Source organism: Schistocerca americana, chromosome 7, assembly GCF_021461395.2.
Source record: "Schistocerca americana isolate TAMUIC-IGC-003095 chromosome 7, iqSchAmer2.1, whole genome shotgun sequence".
Taxonomy (NCBI): Eukaryota; Metazoa; Arthropoda; class Insecta; order Orthoptera; family Acrididae; genus Schistocerca; species Schistocerca americana.
The window spans coordinates 45839434-45853651 of record NC_060125.1 but is presented as its reverse complement, the minus strand read 5'-3'; the positions used below and the strand labels follow the sequence as shown (position 1 = coordinate 45853651).

General features: G+C 50.0%; 8 non-coding genes across 8 annotated transcripts; all 8 read left to right on the top strand.

Annotated features, from left to right (window-relative positions):
• Window positions 1–414: 414 nt before the first annotated feature.
• Window positions 415–498, top strand: Trnal-uaa. The gene has a single exon. It is a non-coding gene; the product is annotated as a tRNA-Leu (tRNA).
• A 1788-nt stretch (window positions 499–2286) lies between these two features.
• Trnal-uaa lies at window positions 2287–2370 on the top strand. The gene has a single exon. It is a non-coding gene; the product is annotated as a tRNA-Leu (tRNA).
• Window positions 2371–4158: 1788 nt separating this feature from the next.
• On the top strand, window positions 4159–4242 carry Trnal-uaa. Its single transcript has one exon. It is a non-coding gene; the product is annotated as a tRNA-Leu (tRNA).
• Window positions 4243–6030: 1788 nt separating this feature from the next.
• Window positions 6031–6114, top strand: Trnal-uaa. Its single transcript has one exon. It is a non-coding gene; the product is annotated as a tRNA-Leu (tRNA).
• Window positions 6115–7902: 1788 nt separating this feature from the next.
• On the top strand, window positions 7903–7986 carry Trnal-uaa. Its single transcript has one exon. It is a non-coding gene; the product is annotated as a tRNA-Leu (tRNA).
• Window positions 7987–9774: 1788 nt separating this feature from the next.
• Trnal-uaa lies at window positions 9775–9858 on the top strand. The gene has a single exon. It is a non-coding gene; the product is annotated as a tRNA-Leu (tRNA).
• Window positions 9859–11646: 1788 nt separating this feature from the next.
• Window positions 11647–11730, top strand: Trnal-uaa. The gene has a single exon. It is a non-coding gene; the product is annotated as a tRNA-Leu (tRNA).
• Window positions 11731–13518: 1788 nt separating this feature from the next.
• Window positions 13519–13602, top strand: Trnal-uaa. Its single transcript has one exon. It is a non-coding gene; the product is annotated as a tRNA-Leu (tRNA).
• Window positions 13603–14218: the final 616 nt, after the last annotated feature.

Here is a 14218-nt window from a genome sequence, read left to right as displayed (position 1 = left end):
CACCGGGGCAGTGCCTAAGTATTGTAAAGTGAAGGACGACAGTTTGAGCCTCACGGGAAGTATTTCATTGGCTTCCCACGAGTGCGTAATGCACAGCGTGGCTGTTGCTAGGAAACGGCCTTATTTGCCGTTGGCTAATATCTAGTTTTCTTTGCATCATTGTGAAAATGTTCCTATTACTAAATACAGTTTTGCTAGTTACAGTTCAAACTGGAAACGACGGAAGAATGCGGTCCAACGCGCCACATTGGTTCCCGAAAGGGAGGGTGCATTTCCTACGCCACGTCTGACATTGCGTCTTAAATTTTCTAAAACTGACATAATTCCATCCTACCGAAAAAAGAAACAGGTTTCGCAGCGAGGTTCTTTGAGATATTGCTAGAGATTGAAGTCTCTGGAGCTCTTTCCTCGCACGTCAGATTGGCCGAGCGGTCTAAGGCGCCAGATTTAAGCTCTGGTTCCCGTAAGGGAGCGTGGGTGCGAACCACACATTTGACAATGCATTTTAAACATTCTGAAACTAACATACTCCCTTGATCTTTCAGAACAAGTAAATTATGCAGAAACACGCCATGCAGATTTAACTAGAGACGACAGTGACAGCCCGAGCGGTCGAAAAGAAATAGCGGAACATACTTTTCCTGCGTCGAGGTGTAGCTCTTCTCACGGACGTCTCCGTTGTTGTTGTGCTGTGGCCCTGGGTTCCAAGCGACAGCGAGAAAACCTCAACAGCAACGCATACGTGTTTAAATGAATCGAAAGGCCTTAATAAAGATAGATGAAACGGTGGCTCAGGTGCTGGAGTTCTGAAGCGGCCGTATTGCGTGGGCAGTAAGCTCACTAAGTTAGTGTGTCATGCTAACAACGGGAAGGCTATGGGTTAGATCCCACCAAGGGCTATTCCATATTGCTTCCCTAAAAGGCAGCGCGAGAGACTGCCAGGCAAATCCCAAGTGATCTGTACAAGGACTAGGATGTCCGCACGTCTGGAAACGTTCTCGCCGACTTGTGTGCCACGCTGGCGACACGGGTTCTCGTCCGATCACCGAAGTTAAGCAGCGTTTTTACGTGCTTAGTACACGGCTCGGTGGCTAACTAAGAAGTCTGCGTGCTGTTGGATTCTTTAATTTTGCCTTTTCCCTTAGTTTTCGGTGTTGCTGCGAGGTAATGATACGGTCCAGCACGCCTACCCCTCTCTTGCCTCTCGGGACGCAAATTCGCGAACCTGCGGCCACAGTCAAATGAAAGGGTCCGTTGTGCGTTTGTCGAGTTGGTCTCTCCCAGTCGTTTCTAGCGCCTATCCTCTACATATACGCCCATTTGCAAGCGTCAGCTTTCGCGTCAGCCGAGCAAAGTCGAGACAAGTCGACACATGGGGACACACGATGCTGTGAATTGCAATCCGTACTAGCCTAGGCGGAGCGGGACGAGTGGCGAAGGAAAACCATTCGTAACACGACAGATCGGAAATTCGACGATCGCGAGCGTTGGAAACACTCTCCTGAGTAAAGAAGACAACTTCCGTGCGGTGTCCGGGTTTCGAACCCGGGTCAGCTACTTGGGAAGCAATCATGCTGACCGACACACCACCACCGCCTTCTGCTACGCGCTGCTTGCGCCGTGATGTGTCGCCTTCCCTCCTGGCGCCAGAGGCCGAAGGCAATCTCGCTGTAGGCGCTCAACGCCGAGTGGAAGGCGAGCACATCTGAACCCGTTTTCCTGGTGCTGCTAGGGCCATATACTGAAACTGAGCGCAGAACTAACTTTTACTGAAGAATCTGCCCTTTAATGCACATCAGGGCGAACACGAAATTTCTAATATGAAGTACTCACTGACGATCCAAAGACGTTTCAGTATGTACGCGTCGGTACCACCGGGGCAGTGCCTAAGTATTGTAAAGTGAAGGACGACAGTTTGAGCCTCACGGGAAGTATTTCATTGGCTTCCCACGAGTGCGTAATGCACAGCGTGGCTGTTGCTAGGAAACGGCCTTATTTGCCGTTGGCTAATATCTAGTTTTCTTTGCATCATTGTGAAAATGTTCCTATTACTAAATACAGTTTTGCTAGTTACAGTTCAAACTGGAAACGACGGAAGAATGCGGTCCAACGCGCCACATTGGTTCCCGAAAGGGAGGGTGCATTTCCTACGCCACGTCTGACATTGCGTCTTAAATTTTCTAAAACTGACATAATTCCATCCTACCGAAAAAAGAAACAGGTTTCGCAGCGAGGTTCTTTGAGATATTGCTAGAGATTGAAGTCTCTGGAGCTCTTTCCTCGCACGTCAGATTGGCCGAGCGGTCTAAGGCGCCAGATTTAAGCTCTGGTTCCCGTAAGGGAGCGTGGGTGCGAACCACACATTTGACAATGCATTTTAAACATTCTGAAACTAACATACTCCCTTGATCTTTCAGAACAAGTAAATTATGCAGAAACACGCCATGCAGATTTAACTAGAGACGACAGTGACAGCCCGAGCGGTCGAAAAGAAATAGCGGAACATACTTTTCCTGCGTCGAGGTGTAGCTCTTCTCACGGACGTCTCCGTTGTTGTTGTGCTGTGGCCCTGGGTTCCAAGCGACAGCGAGAAAACCTCAACAGCAACGCATACGTGTTTAAATGAATCGAAAGGCCTTAATAAAGATAGATGAAACGGTGGCTCAGGTGCTGGAGTTCTGAAGCGGCCGTATTGCGTGGGCAGTAAGCTCACTAAGTTAGTGTGTCATGCTAACAACGGGAAGGCTATGGGTTAGATCCCACCAAGGGCTATTCCATATTGCTTCCCTAAAAGGCAGCGCGAGAGACTGCCAGGCAAATCCCAAGTGATCTGTACAAGGACTAGGATGTCCGCACGTCTGGAAACGTTCTCGCCGACTTGTGTGCCACGCTGGCGACACGGGTTCTCGTCCGATCACCGAAGTTAAGCAGCGTTTTTACGTGCTTAGTACACGGCTCGGTGGCTAACTAAGAAGTCTGCGTGCTGTTGGATTCTTTAATTTTGCCTTTTCCCTTAGTTTTCGGTGTTGCTGCGAGGTAATGATACGGTCCAGCACGCCTACCCCTCTCTTGCCTCTCGGGACGCAAATTCGCGAACCTGCGGCCACAGTCAAATGAAAGGGTCCGTTGTGCGTTTGTCGAGTTGGTCTCTCCCAGTCGTTTCTAGCGCCTATCCTCTACATATACGCCCATTTGCAAGCGTCAGCTTTCGCGTCAGCCGAGCAAAGTCGAGACAAGTCGACACATGGGGACACACGATGCTGTGAATTGCAATCCGTACTAGCCTAGGCGGAGCGGGACGAGTGGCGAAGGAAAACCATTCGTAACACGACAGATCGGAAATTCGACGATCGCGAGCGTTGGAAACACTCTCCTGAGTAAAGAAGACAACTTCCGTGCGGTGTCCGGGTTTCGAACCCGGGTCAGCTACTTGGGAAGCAATCATGCTGACCGACACACCACCACCGCCTTCTGCTACGCGCTGCTTGCGCCGTGATGTGTCGCCTTCCCTCCTGGCGCCAGAGGCCGAAGGCAATCTCGCTGTAGGCGCTCAACGCCGAGTGGAAGGCGAGCACATCTGAACCCGTTTTCCTGGTGCTGCTAGGGCCATATACTGAAACTGAGCGCAGAACTAACTTTTACTGAAGAATCTGCCCTTTAATGCACATCAGGGCGAACACGAAATTTCTAATATGAAGTACTCACTGACGATCCAAAGACGTTTCAGTATGTACGCGTCGGTACCACCGGGGCAGTGCCTAAGTATTGTAAAGTGAAGGACGACAGTTTGAGCCTCACGGGAAGTATTTCATTGGCTTCCCACGAGTGCGTAATGCACAGCGTGGCTGTTGCTAGGAAACGGCCTTATTTGCCGTTGGCTAATATCTAGTTTTCTTTGCATCATTGTGAAAATGTTCCTATTACTAAATACAGTTTTGCTAGTTACAGTTCAAACTGGAAACGACGGAAGAATGCGGTCCAACGCGCCACATTGGTTCCCGAAAGGGAGGGTGCATTTCCTACGCCACGTCTGACATTGCGTCTTAAATTTTCTAAAACTGACATAATTCCATCCTACCGAAAAAAGAAACAGGTTTCGCAGCGAGGTTCTTTGAGATATTGCTAGAGATTGAAGTCTCTGGAGCTCTTTCCTCGCACGTCAGATTGGCCGAGCGGTCTAAGGCGCCAGATTTAAGCTCTGGTTCCCGTAAGGGAGCGTGGGTGCGAACCACACATTTGACAATGCATTTTAAACATTCTGAAACTAACATACTCCCTTGATCTTTCAGAACAAGTAAATTATGCAGAAACACGCCATGCAGATTTAACTAGAGACGACAGTGACAGCCCGAGCGGTCGAAAAGAAATAGCGGAACATACTTTTCCTGCGTCGAGGTGTAGCTCTTCTCACGGACGTCTCCGTTGTTGTTGTGCTGTGGCCCTGGGTTCCAAGCGACAGCGAGAAAACCTCAACAGCAACGCATACGTGTTTAAATGAATCGAAAGGCCTTAATAAAGATAGATGAAACGGTGGCTCAGGTGCTGGAGTTCTGAAGCGGCCGTATTGCGTGGGCAGTAAGCTCACTAAGTTAGTGTGTCATGCTAACAACGGGAAGGCTATGGGTTAGATCCCACCAAGGGCTATTCCATATTGCTTCCCTAAAAGGCAGCGCGAGAGACTGCCAGGCAAATCCCAAGTGATCTGTACAAGGACTAGGATGTCCGCACGTCTGGAAACGTTCTCGCCGACTTGTGTGCCACGCTGGCGACACGGGTTCTCGTCCGATCACCGAAGTTAAGCAGCGTTTTTACGTGCTTAGTACACGGCTCGGTGGCTAACTAAGAAGTCTGCGTGCTGTTGGATTCTTTAATTTTGCCTTTTCCCTTAGTTTTCGGTGTTGCTGCGAGGTAATGATACGGTCCAGCACGCCTACCCCTCTCTTGCCTCTCGGGACGCAAATTCGCGAACCTGCGGCCACAGTCAAATGAAAGGGTCCGTTGTGCGTTTGTCGAGTTGGTCTCTCCCAGTCGTTTCTAGCGCCTATCCTCTACATATACGCCCATTTGCAAGCGTCAGCTTTCGCGTCAGCCGAGCAAAGTCGAGACAAGTCGACACATGGGGACACACGATGCTGTGAATTGCAATCCGTACTAGCCTAGGCGGAGCGGGACGAGTGGCGAAGGAAAACCATTCGTAACACGACAGTTCGGAAATTCGACGATCGCGAGCGTTGGAAACACTCTCCTGAGTAAAGAAGACAACTTCCGTGCGGTGTCCGGGTTTCGAACCCGGGTCAGCTACTTGGGAAGCAATCATGCTGACCGACACACCACCACCGCCTTCTGCTACGCGCTGCTTGCGCCGTGATGTGTCGCCTTCCCTCCTGGCGCCAGAGGCCGAAGGCAATCTCGCTGTAGGCGCTCAACGCCGAGTGGAAGGCGAGCACATCTGAACCCGTTTTCCTGGTGCTGCTAGGGCCATATACTGAAACTGAGCGCAGAACTAACTTTTACTGAAGAATCTGCCCTTTAATGCACATCAGGGCGAACACGAAATTTCTAATATGAAGTACTCACTGACGATCCAAAGACGTTTCAGTATGTACGCGTCGGTACCACCGGGGCAGTGCCTAAGTATTGTAAAGTGAAGGACGACAGTTTGAGCCTCACGGGAAGTATTTCATTGGCTTCCCACGAGTGCGTAATGCACAGCGTGGCTGTTGCTAGGAAACGGCCTTATTTGCCGTTGGCTAATATCTAGTTTTCTTTGCATCATTGTGAAAATGTTCCTATTACTAAATACAGTTTTGCTAGTTACAGTTCAAACTGGAAACGACGGAAGAATGCGGTCCAACGCGCCACATTGGTTCCCGAAAGGGAGGGTGCATTTCCTACGCCACGTCTGACATTGCGTCTTAAATTTTCTAAAACTGACATAATTCCATCCTACCGAAAAAAGAAACAGGTTTCGCAGCGAGGTTCTTTGAGATATTGCTAGAGATTGAAGTCTCTGGAGCTCTTTCCTCGCACGTCAGATTGGCCGAGCGGTCTAAGGCGCCAGATTTAAGCTCTGGTTCCCGTAAGGGAGCGTGGGTGCGAACCACACATCTGACAATGCATTTTAAACATTCTGAAACTAACATACTCCCTTGATCTTTCAGAACAAGTAAATTATGCAGAAACACGCCATGCAGATTTAACTAGAGACGACAGTGACAGCCCGAGCGGTCGAAAAGAAATAGCGGAACATACTTTTCCTGCGTCGAGGTGTAGCTCTTCTCACGGACGTCTCCGTTGTTGTTGTGCTGTGGCCCTGGGTTCCAAGCGACAGCGAGAAAACCTCAACAGCAACGCATACGTGTTTAAATGAATCGAAAGGCCTTAATAAAGATAGATGAAACGGTGGCTCAGGTGCTGGAGTTCTGAAGCGGCCGTATTGCGTGGGCAGTAAGCTCACTAAGTTAGTGTGTCATGCTAACAACGGGAAGGCTATGGGTTAGATCCCACCAAGGGCTATTCCATATTGCTTCCCTAAAAGGCAGCGCGAGAGACTGCCAGGCAAATCCCAAGTGATCTGTACAAGGACTAGGATGTCCGCACGTCTGGAAACGTTCTCGCCGACTTGTGTGCCACGCTGACGACACGGGTTCTCGTCCGATCACCGAAGTTAAGCAGCGTTTTTACGTGCTTAGTACACGGCTCGGTGGCTAACTAAGAAGTCTGCGTGCTGTTGGATTCTTTAATTTTGCCTTTTCCCTTAGTTTTCGGTGTTGCTGCGAGGTAATGATACGGTACAGCACGCTGACCCCTCTCTTGCCTCTCGGGACGCAAATTCGGGAACCTGCGGCCACAGTCAAATGAAAGGGTCCGTTGTGCGTTTGTCGAGTTGGTCTCTCCCAGTCGTTTCTAGCGCCTGTCCTCTACATATACGCCCATTTGCAAGCGTCAGCTTTCGCGTCAGCCGAGCAAAGTCGAGACAAGTCGACACATGGGGACACACGATGCTGTGAATTGCAATCCGTACTAGCCTAGGCGGAGCGGGACGAGTGGCGAAGGAAAACAATTCGTAACACGACAGTTCGGAAATTCGACGATCGCGAGCGTTGGAAACACTCTCCTGAGTAAAGAAGACAACTTCCGTGCGGTGTCCGGGTTTCGAACCCGGGTCAGCTACTTGGGAAGCAATCATGCTGACCGACACACCACCACCGCCTTCTGCTACGCGCTGCTTGCGCCGTGATGTGTCGCCTTCCCTCCTGGCGCCAGAGGCCGAAGGCAATCTCGCTGTAGGCGCTCAACGCCGAGTGGAAGGCGAGCACATCTGAACCCGTTTTCCTGGTGCTGCTAGGGCCATATACTGAAACTGAGCGCAGAACTAACTTTTACTGAAGAATCTGCCCTTTAATGCACATCAGGGCGAACACGAAATTTCTAATATGAAGTACTCACTGACGATCCAAAGACGTTTCAGTATGTACGCGTCGGTACCACCGGGGCAGTGCCTAAGTATTGTAAAGTGAAGGACGACAGTTTGAGCCTCACGGGAAGTATTTCATTGGCTTCCCACGAGTGCGTAATGCACAGCGTGGCTGTTGCTAGGAAACGGCCTTATTTGCCGTTGGCTAATATCTAGTTTTCTTTGCATCATTGTGAAAATGTTCCTATTACTAAATACAGTTTTGCTAGTTACAGTTCAAACTGGAAACGACGGAAGAATGCGGTCCAACGCGCCACATTGGTTCCCGAAAGGGAGGGTGCATTTCCTACGCCACGTCTGACATTGCGTCTTAAATTTTCTAAAACTGACATAATTCCATCCTACCGAAAAAAGAAACAGGTTTCGCAGCGAGGTTCTTTGAGATATTGCTAGAGATTGAAGTCTCTGGAGCTCTTTCCTCGCACGTCAGATTGGCCGAGCGGTCTAAGGCGCCAGATTTAAGCTCTGGTTCCCGTAAGGGAGCGTGGGTGCGAACCACACATTTGACAATGCATTTTAAACATTCTGAAACTAACATACTCCCTTGATCTTTCAGAACAAGTAAATTATGCAGAAACACGCCATGCAGATTTAACTAGAGACGACAGTGACAGCCCGAGCGGTCGAAAAGAAATAGCGGAACATACTTTTCCTGCGTCGAGGTGTAGCTCTTCTCACGGACGCCTCCGTTGTTGTTGTGCTGTGGCCCTGGGTTCCAAGCGACAGCGAGAAAACCTCAACAGCAACGCATACGTGTTTAAATGAATCGAAAGGCCTTAATAAAGATAGATGAAACGGTGGCTCAGGTGCTGGAGTTCTGAAGCGGCCGTATTGCGTGGGCAGTAAGCTCACTAAGTTAGTGTGTCATGCTAACAACGGGAAGGCTATGGGTTAGATCCCACCAAGGGCTATTCCATATTGCTTCCCTAAAAGGCAGCGCGAGAGACTGCCAGGCAAATCCCAAGTGATCTGTACAAGGACTAGGATGTCCGCACGTCTGGAAACGTTCTCGCCGACTTGTGTGCCACGCTGGCGACACGGGTTCTCGTCCGATCACCGAAGTTAAGCAGCGTTTTTACGTGCTTAGTACACGGCTCGGTGGCTAACTAAGAAGTCTGCGTGCTGTTGGATTCTTTAATATTGCCTTTTCCCTTAGTTTTCGGTGTTGCTGCGAGGTAATGATACGGTCCAGCACGCCTACCCCTCTCTTGCCTCTCGGGACGCAAATTCGCGAACCTGCGGCCACAGTCAAATGAAAGGGTCCGTTGTGCGTTTGTCGAGTTGGTCTCTCCCAGTCGTTTCTAGCGCCTATCCTCTACATATACGCCCATTTGCAAGCGTCAGCTTTCGCGTCAGCCGAGCAAAGTCGAGACAAGTCGACACATGGGGACACACGATGCTGTGAATTGCAATCCGTACTAGCCTAGGCGGAGCGGGACGAGTGGCGAAGGAAAACCATTCGTAACACGACAGTTCGGAAATTCGACGATCGCGAGCGTTGGAAACACTCTCCTGAGTAAAGAAGACAACTTCCGTGCGGTGTCCGGGTTTCGAACCCGGGTCAGCTACTTGGGAAGCAATCATGCTGACCGACACACCACCACCGCCTTCTGCTACGCGCTGCTTGCGCCGTGATGTGTCGCCTTCCCTCCTGGCGCCAGAGGCCGAAGGCAATCTCGCTGTAGGCGCTCAACGCCGAGTGGAAGGCGAGCACATCTGAACCCGTTTTCCTGGTGCTGCTAGGGCCATATACTGAAACTGAGCGCAGAACTAACTTTTACTGAAGAATCTGCCCTTTAATGCACATCAGGGCGAACACGAAATTTCTAATATGAAGTACTCACTGACGATCCAAAGACGTTTCAGTATGTACGCGTCGGTACCACCGGGGCAGTGCCTAAGTATTGTAAAGTGAAGGACGACAGTTTGAGCCTCACGGGAAGTATTTCATTGGCTTCCCACGAGTGCGTAATGCACAGCGTGGCTGTTGCTAGGAAACGGCCTTATTTGCCGTTGGCTAATATCTAGTTTTCTTTGCATCATTGTGAAAATGTTCCTATTACTAAATACAGTTTTGCTAGTTACAGTTCAAACTGGAAACGACGGAAGAATGCGGTCCAACGCGCCACATTGGTTCCCGAAAGGGAGGGTGCATTTCCTACGCCACGTCTGACATTGCGTCTTAAATTTTCTAAAACTGACATAATTCCATCCTACCGAAAAAAGAAACAGGTTTCGCAGCGAGGTTCTTTGAGATATTGCTAGAGATTGAAGTCTCTGGAGCTCTTTCCTCGCACGTCAGATTGGCCGAGCGGTCTAAGGCGCCAGATTTAAGCTCTGGTTCCCGTAAGGGAGCGTGGGTGCGAACCACACATTTGACAATGCATTTTAAACATTCTGAAACTAACATACTCCCTTGATCTTTCAGAACAAGTAAATTATGCAGAAACACGCCATGCAGATTTAACTAGAGACGACAGTGACAGCCCGAGCGGTCGAAAAGAAATAGCGGAACATACTTTTCCTGCGTCGAGGTGTAGCTCTTCTCACGGACGCCTCCGTTGTTGTTGTGCTGTGGCCCTGGGTTCCAAGCGACAGCGAGAAAACCTCAACAGCAACGCATACGTGTTTAAATGAATCGAAAGGCCTTAATAAAGATAGATGAAACGGTGGCTCAGGTGCTGGAGTTCTGAAGCGGCCGTATTGCGTGGGCAGTAAGCTCACTAAGTTAGTGTGTCATGCTAACAACGGGAAGGCTATGGGTTAGATCCCACCAAGGGCTATTCCATATTGCTTCCCTAAAAGGCAGCGCGAGAGACTGCCAGGCAAATCCCAAGTGATCTGTACAAGGACTAGGATGTCCGCACGTCTGGAAACGTTCTCGCCGACTTGTGTGCCACGCTGGCGACACGGGTTCTCGTCCGATCACCGAAGTTAAGCAGCGTTTTTACGTGCTTAGTACACGGCTCGGTGGCTAACTAAGAAGTCTGCGTGCTGTTGGATTCTTTAATTTTGCCTTTTCCCTTAGTTTTCGGTGTTGCTGCGAGGTAATGATACGGTCCAGCACGCCTACCCCTCTCATGCCTCTCGGGACGCAAATTCGCGAACCTGCGGCCACAGTCAAATGAAAGGGTCCGTTGTGCGTTTGTCGAGTTGGTCTCTCCCAGTCGTTTCTAGCGCCTATCCTCTACATATACGCCCATTTGCAAGCGTCAGCTTTCGCGTCAGCCGAGCAAAGTCGAGACAAGTCGACACATGGGGACACACGATGCTGTGAATTGCAATCCGTACTAGCCTAGGCGGAGCGGGACGAGTGGCGAAGGAAAACCATTCGTAACACGACAGTTCGGAAATTCGACGATCGCGAGCGTTGGAAACACTCTCCTGAGTAAAGAAGACAACTTCCGTGCGGTGTCCGGGTTTCGAACCCGGGTCAGCTACTTGGGAAGCAATCATGCTGACCGACACACCACCACCGCCTTCTGCTACGCGCTGCTTGCGCCGTGATGTGTCGCCTTCCCTCCTGGCGCCAGAGGCCGAAGGCAATCTCGCTGTAGGCGCTCAACGCCGAGTGGAAGGCGAGCACATCTGAACCCGTTTTCCTGGTGCTGCTAGGGCCATATACTGAAACTGAGCGCAGAACTAACTTTTACTGAAGAATCTGCCCTTTAATGCACATCAGGGCGAACACGAAATTTCTAATATGAAGTACTCACTGACGATCCAAAGACGTTTCAGTATGTACGCGTCGGTACCACCGGGGCAGTGCCTAAGTATTGTAAAGTGAAGGACGACAGTTTGAGCCTCACGGGAAGTATTTCATTGGCTTCCCACGAGTGCGTAATGCACAGCGTGGCTGTTGCTAGGAAACGGCCTTATTTGCCGTTGGCTAATATCTAGTTTTCTTTGCATCATTGTGAAAATGTTCCTATTACTAAATACAGTTTTGCTAGTTACAGTTCAAACTGGAAACGATGGAAGAATGCGGTCCAACGCGCCACATTGGTTCCCGAAAGGGAGGGTGCATTTCCTACGCCACGTCTGACATTGCGTCTTAAATTTTCTAAAACTGACATAATTCCATCCTACCGAAAAAAGAAACAGGTTTCGCAGCGAGGTTCTTTGAGATATTGCTAGAGATTGAAGTCTCTGGAGCTCTTTCCTCGCACGTCAGATTGGCCGAGCGGTCTAAGGCGCCAGATTTAAGCTCTGGTTCCCGTAAGGGAGCGTGGGTGCGAACCACACATTTGACAATGCATTTTAAACATTCTGAAACTAACATACTCCCTTGATCTTTCAGAACAAGTAAATTATGCAGAAACACGCCATGCAGATTTAACTAGAGACGACAGTGACAGCCCGAGCGGTCGAAAAGAAATAGCGGAACATACTTTTCCTGCGTCGAGGTGTAGCTCTTCTCACGGACGTCTCCGTTGTTGTTGTGCTGTGGCCCTGGGTTCCAAGCGACAGCGAGAAAACCTCAACAGCAACGCATACGTGTTTAAATGAATCGAAAGGCCTTAATAAAGATAGATGAAACGGTGGCTCAGGTGCTGGAGTTCTGAAGCGGCCGTATTGCGTGGGCAGTAAGCTCACTAAGTTAGTGTGTCATGCTAACAACGGGAAGGCTATGGGTTAGATCCCACCAAGGGCTATTCCATATTGCTTCCCTAAAAGGCAGCGCGAGAGACTGCCAGGCAAATCCCAAGTGATCTGTACAAGGACTAGGATGTCCGCACGTCTGGAAACGTTCTCGCCGACTTGTGTGCCACGCTGGCGACACGGGTTCTCGTCCGATCACCGAAGTTAAGCAGCGTTTTTACGTGCTTAGTACACGGCTCGGTGGCTAACTAAGAAGTCTGCGTGCTGTTGGATTCTTTAATTTTGCCTTTTCCCTTAGTTTTCGGTGTTGCTGCGAGGTAATGATACGGTCCAGCACGCCTACCCCTCTCTTGCCTCTCGGGACGCAAATTCGCGAACCTGCGGCCACAGTCAAATGAAAGGGTCCGTTGTGCGTTTGTCGAGTTGGTCTCTCCCAGTCGTTTCTAGCGCCTATCCTCTACATATACGCCCATTTGCAAGCGTCAGCTTTCGCGTCAGCCGAGCAAAGTCGAGACAAGTCGACACATGGGGACACACGATGCTGTGAATTGCAATCCGTACTAGCCTAGGCGGAGCGGGACGAGTGGCGAAGGAAAACCATTCGTAACACGACAGTTCGGAAATTCGACGATCGCGAGCGTTGGAAACACTCTCCTGAGTAAAGAAGACAACTTCCGTGCGGTGTCCGGGTTTCGAACCCGGGTCAGCTACTTGGGAAGCAATCATGCTGACCGACACACCACCACCGCCTTCTGCTACGCGCTGCTTGCGCCGTGATGTGTCGCCTTCCCTCCTGGCGCCAGAGGCCGAAGGCAATCTCGCTGTAGGCGCTCAACGCCGAGTGGAAGGCGAGCACATCTGAACCCGTTTTCCTGGTGCTGCTAGGGCCATATACTGAAACTGAGCGCAGAACTAACTTTTACTGAAGAATCTGCCCTTTAATGCACATCAGGGCGAACACGAAATTTCTAATATGAAGTACTCACTGACGATCCAAAGACGTTTCAGTATGTACGCGTCGGTACCACCGGGGCAGTGCCTAAGTATTGTAAAGTGAAGGACGACAGTTTGAGCCTCACGGGAAGTATTTCATTGGCTTCCCACGAGTGCGTAATGCACAGCGTGGCTGTTGCTAGGAAACGGCCTTATTTGCCGTTGGCTAATATCTAGTTTTCTTTGCATCATTGTGAAAATGTTCCTATTACTAAATACAGTTTTGCTAGTTACAGTTCAAACTGGAAACGACGGAAGAATGCGGTCCAACGCGCCACATTGGTTCCCGAAAGGGAGGGTGCATTTCCTACGCCACGTCTGACATTGCGTCTTAAATTTTCTAAAACTGACATAATTCCATCCTACCGAAAAAAGAAACAGGTTTCGCAGCGAGGTTCTTTGAGATATTGCTAGAGATTGAAGTCTCTGGAGCTCTTTCCTCGCACGTCAGATTGGCCGAGCGGTCTAAGGCGCCAGATTTAAGCTCTGGTTCCCGTAAGGGAGCGTGGGTGCGAACCACACATTTGACAATGCATTTTAAACATTCTGAAACTAACATACTCCCTTGATCTTTCAGAACAAGTAAATTATGCAGAAACACGCCATGCAGATTTAACTAGAGACGACAGTGACAGCCCGAGCGGTCGAAAAGAAATAGCGGAACATACTTTTCCTGCGTCGAGGTGTAGCTCTTCTCACGGACGCCTCCGTTGTTGTTGTGCTGTGGCCCTGGGTTCCAAGCGACAGCGAGAAAACCTCAACAGCAACGCATACGTGTTTAAATGAATCGAAAGGCCTTAATAAAGATAGATGAAACGGTGGCTCAGGTGCTGGAGTTCTGAAGCGGCCGTATTGCGTGGGCAGTAAGCTCACTAAGTTAGTGTGTCATGCTAACAACGGGAAGGCTATGGGTTAGATCCCACCAAGGGCTATTCCATATTGCTTCCCTAAAAGGCAGCGCGAGAGACTGCCAGGCAAATCCCAAGTGATCTGTACAAGGACTAGGATGTCCGCACGTCTGGAAACGTTCTCGCCGACTTGTGTGCCACGCTGGCGACACGGGTTCTCGTCCGATCACCGAAGTTAAGCAGCGTTTTTACGTGCTTAGTACACGGCTCGGTGGCTAACTAAGAAGTCTGCGTGCTG